The sequence below is a fragment of the Gobio gobio genome (genome assembly GCF_949357685.1).
Source record: "Gobio gobio genome assembly, chromosome: 2".
Taxonomy (NCBI): domain Eukaryota; kingdom Metazoa; phylum Chordata; class Actinopteri; order Cypriniformes; family Gobionidae; genus Gobio; species Gobio gobio.
This window is the reverse complement of record NC_137098.1, coordinates 50,611,940-50,624,374: the sequence shown is the minus strand read 5'-3', so window position 1 is coordinate 50,624,374 and position 12,435 is coordinate 50,611,940. Positions and strand designations below refer to the sequence as shown.

The 12,435-nt window shown below is 39.5% G+C and overlaps 1 protein-coding gene across 21 annotated transcripts in view; it reads left to right on the top strand.

Moving 5' to 3' along the window:
- sox6 (SRY-box transcription factor 6) overlaps positions 1–12,435 on the top strand; it is a 150,235-nt gene that overhangs the window by 1,051 nt on the left and 136,749 nt on the right. For 13 of the 21 annotated variants that reach the window (XM_079810553.1, XM_079810533.1, XM_079810551.1 and 10 more), the window contains exon 2: positions 1,855–1,971. The gene's annotated coding sequence lies outside the window, so the exon portion shown is untranslated. Of the gene's footprint in view, positions 1–165; positions 308–920; positions 1,306–1,854; positions 1,972–12,435 lie in introns of those variants that run through there. The other 8 variants (XM_079810540.1, XM_079810543.1, XM_079810552.1 and 5 more) reach the window with 5 other exon arrangements.

Below are 12,435 nucleotides of genomic sequence, written 5' to 3'. Positions count from 1 at the left end.
ACTTTCTTTCTATTAAAAACTGGATATGCTTTGTGTTTTTAAGATCAGACACCCTTCGGCAGGTAGTTTAAAGAAAAAAAACATGTTTGAAGGCAAACTCTAAGGGAGCATGGGAATTGTTTCTCAACTTTCGCTCGAGGTCAGGCATATTGACCTTTGAAGAATGCATAAGCCATAAATTAAAATGAAGTCCTCATCCAAAGCAGATCCATGTAGAGAGACAATAAGCAACTTGGACAAGCAGACTCCTTTTAATCTCCCAGCTTGAAAAAAAGGTGCTCTGAAACACACTGCATTCAGACTGAAAGTAAGTGAACTCCGGGAATTGTTTCTTCTCTTATTTATTTTATCAGAACGTGTGATATTTCATCTGTAAGCGATACGGTGCTTATTAAAAATAAATAAATGCCTCTTGTTACGTAGCCTATTTATCGTTTTTTATTTTAACATCAATAAGACTAGTGTAGAAAAACTTTAAACATCAAAATCAATTTTTTTTAAAAATGACATTCACATGGAATTTCAATTCAAAATAAATCCAGTAAAATAATGTTAACAATTGTTTGTCAGTTCAATGCGATTTACACTTTGCATTAGTGTTTTTTATTCTTATTCTGCGTCTTTTTTGTTGTTGTTGAAGTTTTGTGCTATACATGATGCTTTTGAGATTTCCAGAAACAGAGCGGCGAGGTACTGAAAGGACAAATGGAGCGCAATGTGTGTGAACTCAGGCTGTAGGACACAGATAGCCCATCATCTCATGGGTGTTTCCCAAAAGTAGACCCTCATAGACACAGATAAGCCCTTTTCGACTGCTGCACAAGATGCGATAATATTTTAATAAGGGACACAACACAACACGCCGACGTATGACGGAATGTAAAGGTCTTTAAAAACTCGTGACGCCCCTCGGACACGTCAAACGGGACATTTAAAATTTTACAAAATTTAAAACGCATAAATGACTGAGTGTTAAACACTTTTCCGGCGCTAGAAAGCGAAACGCTCTCCTCCTTTTTCTTTTCTTTTCTAAACCTCAGAGCAGAAACACAAAAGCTTTGTTGTTCTCGCGCAGGGACGCAACCTGACACCTTAATTAAACACAGCTTAACTTTGCTAGTTTTTCTCTCCTGAAATTGTGTCCAGTCTGTAAGAATAACCGGGTGTCTAATAATACATTCTTGTCTTAAGTGAGAGGGGGCTGTTTGAAAAACAATCCCCTTGGCTTGTCCCTCTGTTGGGGTGAAGTTGAGCCCGTAATGGCATTTTGTTTTGAGCAGTTGCTGTTAGCTGTTCCCTCATAAGGTAAGATGGCACTGGAGCCCAATGGAACATTTATAATTAGACTGCCAGTTCAGCACATTGTCCTGATTGCTATACAGGGATGTGCTGCACTCAATAGAGATAGATTTATTCACTGCCTTTGAGAAAGGCTCTGTTGCTTACCCCTTACATTTATTTACCTATTCTAGAGGCATGCATTTAAAAGGCAGACCATGGTCATCTTTATTAATTCATCTCAAATTTAAAAATCAATTAAATGCGTTATTTGCCAATACAAAATTAAACGTACGAACTTATAAAAATCCCTTCTCAACCCTTCACAAATGTACGCATCATCCGTGTTTTAGCCTATTTGTTTTAACTTCACGGCTCGCTGTTTCAATTTTTCATTCAAGCTCATTTTTCATGCATATGCTGGATTTTCCAAACACTTTCTTTATGGACAGAAATTAAGTATGAATTACGCTTCATGCACAGTTTCACCACGATATCACAGACAAATTCACTTTCATTTTCGCTGATATTAAAGCGTTTGAGATAATGACTGTTGTTGTTGTTGCTTTTTCCCAGGACTTTCTGCCCGTGGATTTGGGGAGGAACTTGTGGTTTTGTGCGAGTAAAGAGCATTTCCTTACTGGAACCGGCGTGCAGATACCGACAGATCGCAGACGAACGCTTATGGTGCCAGTAAGTTCAGAGATTTGGATCGTATTCTATTCTGCGATGTCTTTGAATCTAATGTTCTGAGACTTGACAGCTGGAATATGTATTTTAACACGTAGTGTGTGAAGTAGGGATTTAGTTTTCTTTTTCTTTTTCTTTCATTCTCTAATCATTCTTACAGTTCATGTGAATTTATTCATTTAATTTTAGAGATTATATGCAGTGATGATAGTTTTGCATTTTTTAATTGAGGCATTACATCATATCATGAGGCTCTAAATCATTGTTAAAACACATGCGGAGGGTCATTATGATACCTTGCAGCGACTGAGTGATTGTAATTTCATGCCATCAAAATTCATTTAATTTAATCGTTAAGTGCATGCAAGGTTTTTTTTTTTTTTTGCAAAAACATTTTCCCTCACAGATTGTTTTGTGGGATCTCCTGAATTTTAAGATACATAATAGAAGTCAGACCTCTTTATTTGGTATTTCATATATTAATAAAAATGAGAGAATCACTTTTCTGTGCATGCAGGGTATAATAAGTTTAGTTGTTTAGCGATAGTTTAGCAAGTTCTCTGTTATAAAGGGACTTTTGATTACTTCTCTGGGAACATTAATTGCATAGCTGGCATCAGCCGAGTGCATTATCAGTCCTCAAATCTGGACAGTAAATGAACTTTGAATAATTCTCTTTCATGTGCCTCAGTCTGTTGTTTCTAGAGGTTGTCTGCCATATGTTTTAGTACTTGTGAAATATTGTCAAGATTTCCAGTAATTTTGAGTTTTAATCAGTTTTCAGTGGTTTTAAACTGCTTTAGCAGTTTATTTAATTTGTATTGCCTCTGTTTTATTATTTACATTTTTAATGACCTAATTTGGCCTTGCTTATCATTTCTTATCGTAAAGCAGTATGTCTGTGATGTTTATACGTCTTAAGTGGATGTATATCTTGAAGATAAAATAAAGGATGGAGTGAGTGTAGCGAATATTATTATTCCTTTTTTTTTTTTAAAGCTCAAGCTGTTTATTTATGAACAATCACGTCCTTATCATCTAATAATTTATGAAACTCATACTATTGTTTTAACTCTTGGTAATATTTTATGTATTTTTTTTTTGCATATTTAGCATTTAGTGGAAAAGAGCAAGTTGAGGTTGTGGTAGATGCTCAGGTGTAAGTCTCGTTGGCTCTGTCTTGCATTGAAGGGGTTAGAACAGTGCCAGCAGAATCCTAATGATAAACAACACTAGAGGTAAACAACAGCAGGCCTGGTAAAGGTAAGCAGCACGCCAGCCGTAGGGGAGGAATGCATGAGGAGGAAATGTGGCAGCACATGTTGTGACATCTGTCTTTATAAGTGTTAGCTAATTTGCTGTGGAATATTTCAACAATGATCAAAACCGATGGCAACATGTTTATTAGAAGGCTTTTTTCTCTTTTGTGGCAGAATCTCTCAAGTTTCTGCAATGTGTTATTGAAGCTTTGCTGCACTTTTAATTAATGTACGTTTTGGCTACTAATTAGCGAAATAAGGAAGACACTAGGAAGGTGGCGTTTTCTTGTGGATGATATTCAGATCTTGAATGAATGTACGTTTCTTTTTGCAAATGCTTATGTTTATACACATGCTGACATTCGAGTGCATGCAGTGGCTTTTCTCGCAGCCGTCCACTGCATTCCTGCAGAATGATAGATCCATTGTCATCAAGGAAGATGGCACGCTGACAGCTGCTCGAGATCCCCAGGGCTTCCAGGATCTTCTATGATTTAATGATTTACATAGACAGGAATGCTGACCCTGGACACGTCGAAGTGAAATCAAAGCTGTAACAATCAAATGACAGATAGTAAATAAATAGATCTGTAGCCTTGTGAAGACCTTTAACATTAGGACTTAAGTATTTCTTTCCTCCTGCGCAAGTACAAATTATCCAACCTATACTTATTTGTGGCTTAACAACACGCCCAAATTGCAGTCTTGCTTCTGAAAAAAAGATAGTGAAGCTATAGCTTCGGAGGCCTTGTGAAATGCCATTACAGATGGCCGTGTCTTTCAGCGACAGTCTACGCTGAAAAGGCTTTTTTCCCCCTACAACGTTTTCTGTTTTTTTCCCCTTTTGCAACCTCAGGTCTAGACGTTACAATCGCGCAAGGATAAAAAATTGAAGACGCCTTTGATGTCTCGGCCGCTTTTTGTAAATGAAGGGCACGCTTTTTTGCCCTCCACTGAAAACGTGTGTTCACCTACGGCCTGATGCTGCACAATGAACCGTAGAGATGGAAGCTTTTCACTCCGAAATATTACTAAATGCTTTCTTTTCCTCATCTTCTCACAGCATTTGCCTGATAACATGATGTGCCAGCATAATAATAGAGCTGCTCTTTGAATGTGCTCAAATCAAAATGTCTCGAACTTGGTGTTGCATGACACATAAATCCAACAATTCTTTGAAATTAGGTGCATGACAAATAAGCCTTCTATATTATTGAATATTTTCCTAGCGTTCTCTCTCCTAGCTTTTTTATAAGCACACATGAATATGTAGATTTAATGCTAGGGATCTCTGGGACCGTGAGGTTTTTGACACTGGCTTTATTGGTGGTTATAATCAGCATTATCAGGTCTAGGCTCTGGTGTAGCATATTGTTTTTTTCAAATCAGAATAAGATTTCTGTGGTGCAGAGGAAGATTCGGAGTCCATTTCCATTTCAAAGGGGTTTGCTGTGCTTGCTGGCAGTAATTAAAATGCAGTGGTTTGGAGCCTGTATACACACACACGCTCTGGGGTGGAGGGTTTGCTGGGAGAGAGTGAGCGCGGGGAACCGTGTGCAGGCGGTTGACTCCTGCATGCGTCTCCAAATGCACTCATAATTTTGTACAAATGTTTATGCCAGTCCGTGCTCTTTTGCGGAGAGCTTGTCTCCTGGCCAAAACCATTTCAAGACAAAGTTAGTTTGCTTTTTCCTTAACCTTCTTGTTGTGGCCTCCTCTCTCTCGCTCTCGCTCACTACAGCTGCTCTCTGACACACAGGCTTTTGGCACATGTTTAACCTTTAATTGGTGCATGAATAAATAATGAAAATAAATCTTTTGATATGAACCCTGTGTTTAGGACTAGTCCTTCCCTGTTCGCGATTGTCCTTGCATTTTTTACTTCACCTCTTTCATCCTATATTTCGAAGTATTTATTAGTAATATATAACATAATATGTAAAAGTAGTAAATATTGCTGAATGGTAGATTTTGTGTTCGATCTTAGGCTTTTTAGATTTTGTGCCGTGTTGTTGTTTTTTTTTTAGAAGGAATGCACTATTCCAGAAGGCATCAATAATTGAATTATGATTATGCATATGCTTCTTGTTCATTTTTGTATTATTATTAAGAGGAGCTTTGAGTTCATCATGCTTATTTGGGTAGGAATTATGTGTATTGAGTTTAGTATTTCAGAATCCACTAGATTTAATAAGCATCACATTTTTATAATTGAGTCTCATTAATTCCCTCTTACATTTATGCCTGACACTCCACTAAACAACAATTTTAGAGACACTTTATTCTAGTGTTTATCACTTTTTATGTGACTTTCATATTACATCATCTTATGGTGAAAGTGTGCTGTGTTAGCCAAATCATTGTCAAACACAAATTAAGGGAATCAGGCCAGTGTTGGGAGCTAGGCACTTTTTTCAGTGCCAGATTTGGGATAATCCTGGACTTTGGTGGTAGAGAATAATTGATCATTAACCTAAGATGCTACGTTTTTCATTACAAAGGGATCTGTGCAGCCCTCAGCAGAAGACTCCGCCCACTCTGAATGCTCTGCTATTAGATCAGATGTGAGCCAGTAAGATCAAACTGGCAGATTGCCCTCTACCTAACTCTCATAGTACACACGTGATTAAGCAGGTCAATATGTGATGCTCCAGATTCTTATAAGTATGTCATATGTGATGGATCAGAAACCACTAAGTTAGTACACAGATTTAGAAGGCTGTGTCTGACGTTAGCGTAATATTCCATAATATAATATTTAAAATGTTTTGATATACATATTTCAATATATCTTGTTTTTTATATAGTTGATGTACTTTAAACAATCAGTTGTTCATTCTAGCATACTCAGGATAGAAGGCATGATTTAAACCTCACAGCATAGAGAATTATTTTTGTTAAGAACTGTGTCAAAGAAATATCCACCCCGAAGCTGAGTTCCTCTTAAGACAAAAGGGCCTTTGAATTCCCCGGGACTTTTCTGTTTTGTGAAAGAAAGCCTGTTGCTGTCTTCTTAAACGGTATTGTAATCACTTACACTGTTTTTTTGTGATAATGCTGAGGCTTGTAGCTAATCGCAGCCATGTTTTTTTGATAGGCCATCTGAAAGTCTGGAAATTTGTATGGAAAAATCAGGAGATTTGACATCAAAATCACATCACCCACAGTTTCTGTGTGTGTATGTGTGGAAACTCAGGATGCTAAATGCCAGAAGCATATTAAAGTGACAAAGGAGGTTGGTAGGGAGAATGGAGGAATGCTGTGGCTGTGTGTCTGAGAGGTAGTTCAACTCAAGTATTTTTGAAACCAGCCCCTTTTGTTTCCTATTCTGCGATTATGTGTACCCGCTTGCAGTTTTAAAGGCTTTCTGCCGTCGGTGTACATGTGCGTCATAAGAAAATGTCTTCAGCAGATCAAACCACAAGTGTTTTCTCTCTGTCTCTCCCTCACACTCACTTATCTCCCTCTCTCTTTTCTTTCTTTCTGAAGAAGTGAAAGGCTCTGCTACCTGACTGTCAGTGTAATAAGATGTAGTGCACCAGCAAACAGACAGATTGAGAGAAAGCACTTGACTATCGTTATGGATGTGTCCATGAACAGCTTTTGATGATGGGTCAAGTGGTGACAGCAGCTGATGTGATGAGAGAGTGTGTGTGCTAGTGTGATCTGCCATTCTAGCCTTCACAGTTTAGAGAGCGGCTTGTCTAAATGCTCTCTACGTGAAGGGACTCGGCAGTTAATGATGTTGGTCTTAATTCAGAGCTGCGGCTGTGGAGCTGAGTCTCTCTGTTCAGAACTGTATGGAGTGAAGAAGGTTCCAGAAGATCCCGCAGGGATCATTCATCATTCCTGGGGTCACGGCACTACTGGCTTTAAGATAGTGGACATGAAAACCGTGTTTGGAGATTTTTCATGTGCAAAATCCAGTCCACATGAAATCCAATCCACATGATCAGGAATTTCGCTTGAGGGTGAAAGATTTCCCCACACAGATTTTGAGTTCAAGTTCACGTCACTTCTTGGCTTGATAGTGACTTCTGTGGGAGTAGTGCTTCATGCATCGCTACACTATTGTCAATAGGCAATGTACCTTTTTTTGCCTGTGAAATTTAATGAACATTCGTTAATGTGACCAACCCTTAATGGCAAAATCTTAACAAAGTAGTACAAATTCAGTCTCACTATAGATTTCACACTCAGTTCACATCTATTCATATGCAAACAAAGACATTTCATCTTCTGCTTTGAGTTTGGTGAACTCTGACTTGAGAATTCACATCAGATCTAAACATGTATATCTATTTCAGGTAATTTTGTATACGTTGAAACTCAGTGTGACTGCAGTTTAGTCCTGCAGTGTATTCAAAAGTGAAGTCTTTCCTCTTCCGCTCTCTGTCTTTTTGGCTTTGCCAGGATATAGTAACCACACCAAAGTGAAAACACCAGGCTGGAAAAAGTGAGTGTTTTCTTGCAGAGGAGTGGAAAACAAATTGAAATTGAATTAAAAGAAATTACCCTCTTTTTCATTAGTTTGTCATGTTAAATCTTTGGGCAGGAAGGTCTACGAACATAATTTAAGTCCTAATTTTTCTTATGAGTAGTCGTGATGTCAAAAGGGCTGTAATGTGGTGATCTTAAAAAAAAATAAAAAATTAATAGGATGGCAGAAATCTGTTGAAATAATGGAGAAAATTTTGCGGTTTTTCCTCCCATGCATTTCTTTAGAGCCTCTTTGACATCTATCAGCATACCCACAATGGCACTCAAACAATCACTCTTAATCACTCATCATAGGCCAGCGCTCAGGAACATACAAGCTCCACAAAAAGAGAGAGAAGCTGGAATAAGGGAAGATCCTGGCAGGCCCACCAGCCTTTTTCCACCAGCGGGCATGTTGTCCTGCGGCACTCCGTCATGGGCCTGCAGCTGAAAAGAGCTCACTCATAGCACACAGTGTTTCTCTAGCAGGAAAGAAACCGAAACTATGACACAGGGCTAAACTAAACCCCCGAGACCTGCCAGGATGCAAATTAGACATTTTCTCCACAACACTGGTCGTCCCAGAGCCAGGCCTTTTTCGCCTTGTTCCATTTGGTACTGGAGCCGGGAGCTTCTCCTGCTGTTACCTTGAAAGCACTTCTCTCCTCCTGGACCATTTTTAGCAGCTTCGACTTTTAGAAGGTTACTTAAACGTTATTTAAGCATTGTATTCATATTTCAGAGTGCCACAGGTTGGTAATTGGGGAGCGTTGAGGTGCATGCGCACTTAGGGGATGCAAGCTTGAGCGATGATGGCGCATGAACGACTTGCGGTGTGGTGTCAGAGGGGAAGAATGCTTTCTGTCTCTGATTGGAGGTGGTACTTAGATGACAAGAAAGAGAAGTTGTGAAGGGGGAGGGAGTGGTGGAAGAAAGGAGCAAAAGATGGCCCTACTCTTCTTCACTGTTGCTAAATTTATTCCATCTGCAGGGTGGAGGAGTTTGGGCTGACTCCAGACCAGAGAGAGGCTTCTAATTAAATCGTCATCATTATCAACTTGTGGTCAACGATCATCCTCGAACGCTCGCTCTTCCAAGATGAACATGGAACCAGAGAGGCTTTTCCTTCAAGCCTTGCGTTGGACTGAATTAGAAAGCGAAAAGCAGAATAGGAAAGTGCTACACAGGCCTGTCTCTCTTTTTTTGTCTTTTGGCGTACGGCGAAAAAAGGCACTCAGCCACTTCCACTCAGGGTTAAACAATTACTGCACATCAGAGGGAAGTAGAGGAATCTTAGCTGAGTCTGCTGGGCTTGCTCACTTTCAGGGGAAACATTAGCTGTAGCGTTAGCATGTTCAAACCTGTAATAATTTCAATTAGAGCCGATGGGCGTGTTTGCCATATTTGGATCAGCACTGTTTGGGAAGTGCTCCCCTTAAGGGCTGACAGCTCTTAATACGGTATTCCAAGCATAGATATGTGAGTGACACTGAAGAGTGCGTTAAAATGCTTTATCAAATCATAATTACAGCCCCAGTGATTAAAGGGGAAGTGACTCTGATTAGAAGAGTTTCTGGGGACGTGGAAACGGGATGAATATTCAAATGGGAAAGGCAAGGAGAAATATTATTTAGAGTTTTGTTTTTTTCTTCTCTCTCTCTAGAGTGAGGTATGTGTCTGCCAGACTGCTGTGCAACCACAATGCTATGATTTCATCTTTACCACACAGATTTCATCTGGGCCCTTTCAGCTCTAGCTATTGGGCAGAAAATATGCATACAGATATTGGCCCATTAATGTTCAGCTTCTCGCCCTCTCTCTTAACCCTCTGATGTATGGCATTGTCTATAGTAGAAATTTAGAAGCCATTTTTAATCATTTAAACTGTGTTCCAGACCACCGTGAGTGATTACGTTCGATTCTTTCCCATAACTCTACACTTTAAAAATGAAACGGCACATGGAAGAACTTTTTGGAGAACCTCTAGGCACCCTAATTACATTACAGGGTACTTGAGCCCCCCTCATAAGGTTAGGGTTCTCCAGAAGGGTCCAACTGTCTGAAAAAGCACATGATTCTTTTCATTTATATAGTGTTTTGGCCTGTTAATGGTATGTCATTTGTGTGTGTGTTTTTTTTTGTTGGTTTTTGTTTTAAATTAATGACATCATTAATTCAATATATTTTTCTATACTAAGTAAGTATATATAATTTTTTTAATATCGTTATTTTGAAGTTTTGAATTTATTTATTAATTATTGTCAAAAAATTTTGTTATTAAAAAACATTTATGAGGGTAAAACATTATACCCTCATAAATAACGACTTCAACATAACAATAACTTTAGGACTACAACAGCTTGTCACTGGGGGAGTGTCCATAAAGGTCCTTTTTTATATATATAATGTTGGTTTGAAGCCATATTTAGAACTTTTCATTAATTTAATAATTCTTGCAGATGGTTAGCCTACTCATTGAGAATATATCAAGAGTGCATTTCTTCTCTTTATTTTGAAGAATCTTATTTAGTTCTGTATGGCCACTGCCAATTATAATCGGGGGAAAACCATAGTGGGATGGACGGCGTTTGACTGTTGTTTTCATATTCTATCAGCCTGGCATGCGGGCTTAATGCAGAGGACTTTCAGAGCAAATTGGACTTGAATCTGTGAGGAATGTGGGGAAAATGTCCTCTCTCTCTTGCTCGCTCTCGCTCTCTCTCTCCACTCTGTTGCGCTTGGAGAGCTCGATGAGTATCACACGTTTTTGTGAACTTCAAGGTATGCACTGTTTAAGCAAAGGAGATAAAGGAGCGTATTATTAGCGGCCGTCTTCAGCAGGCAGATTAGGATTGCTTGAGCCTTTTCTCCCCTCACCTTTGTGAGCCTCAAACACTGACTGCCATGTGATAGCCTCTATTTTATGAATAATTTCAGAGAGCGTTCATAAAATGTAGGCTGTGAAATAGACAGCGAGAGCCTTACAATTTTACAATTTCACAACCGACTTCCCTCTTAGAATGACGGTGGCTAACCTGACTATTACCGCTTTTGATTTCAGCAGGGCATGGTTTTGCGCTCTGTGAGCTATACATAAAAAAGCTTAGCGCCGACTCTGAATTTATGGCTAAATGCTGCTTATCTTGCACCCTTTTCACAGACTTTAGAAAAGAGTCCTATTTTCACCTCACTTCAAAAAATTCCCGCCTGTGTTGTTGTGTAGGCTACTTGAGCCTCGGCTCTGTTGTGAGCCGCACAAAATAGAAGTAGTGCAGCATTGATATTTTATACAGATGGGATACTTTCAGCGTGCACACACAGATATATGGCATGTAAACAACAGTGATGTTCAGATGTTTCAGATGAAGGCTAATTTTTATTTCTCTTCATCTGCATTTCTTTGAGTTCTTCGTCTTGTGTGTGTTGAGAGAGAGAACTAATCAAGTCTACCCTGCACACGACTCTTGAGAAAGCTGGAGCGCGAAGGTGCAGGACTCGATTGTGTGTTTAGCTCGTGTCTTGTTGTATTCACATCGCACCCAGCGCTTAAACACCTTCCCACATGCCTCCTCAAATCCCCACATTTATTTATTTACGCTTCAGGTTCCCTCCAAATGTACCCTTCGACGCTCAGTAGGCAGAGAAAATTTACATTGCTACATAATCTAAGATGCATTTGAAAATAGTGTGTGGCGAACAGTAGTGGTGGTGGAAGCCTCCCGATATTTTCATTGGAGCGTTGTCTGCTTTTCTAGAGAATAATATGAACCATGTGTCCCATTGGCGAGAGAAAATTAGAGACCTTTCATGTGACCCACCTGTCGCGCTTTCAGCGGTGATAATGTTAACCTCATGTCGCCATCATCGGCCACTAGATCTGTAGAGCATGTGTGTGTCGACACCAGGGGAGTTTCTCATCTCGCTAGAGTCCCAGGATTTGACACACGTTCGCGGACCTCGCAGGGAAAGACTGTTTCTCATAAGAGAATACACATGCTTCGTGGTGGTAGTTTTTCCGTCTTTATTTTCTTCTCAGTTTTCCCATTTTCCCCTCTGTTTTTGTTAGCTTCTCAACTGTCTGTTGTGTAGTTTTGAGCGTTGGGGTTCCTCATGGTTCCTCGAGGTTCCTCAGGTTTCATGTGGCCTGTGCCATGCTGTAATAGGTTCCTCAGGTTTCATGTGGCCTGTGCCATGCTGTAATAGGTTCCTTGGGCATGATTGGAATATAATAACCATTTTACAGTGTTTCTTTTACCCCCCTATATGCTGAAAAAATGCTAAATGTTCACGAGCACCACAGGGCATATGGTTGGACCTGTGATGTCAGTTGTTATTGCTGGATGCGTAGGATAGGAAAAGTTGGATTATTTTCCAAAAATCCACTGTGCAAGGAGCATTATGTCACAAAGGCGACATTGTAGCCAGTTGGGTGTGTTGCAGTGTGGGTCCGTGTATGTGCGATTTGTGTGCGTCCCAGCTCGCTTTCTTATTCTATAGATTGTCCAAGCACCCTCAAGTACATGCTTGACACCACTCCCGTGCAGAAATCAATGGAAACACTTCCATACAGTATATCGGCTTCATAATGGAAAAAATATGTATATTATGCCACACATTATGCCTTTTCTAAACCTCATTGTCGCTATATGGAAACATAGTGTGTCTTAAAAGGGGATAGTTTGCTCAAAAAACTACATTCTTCTTTCTTTTTGTTTGGTCTGTACAAGGA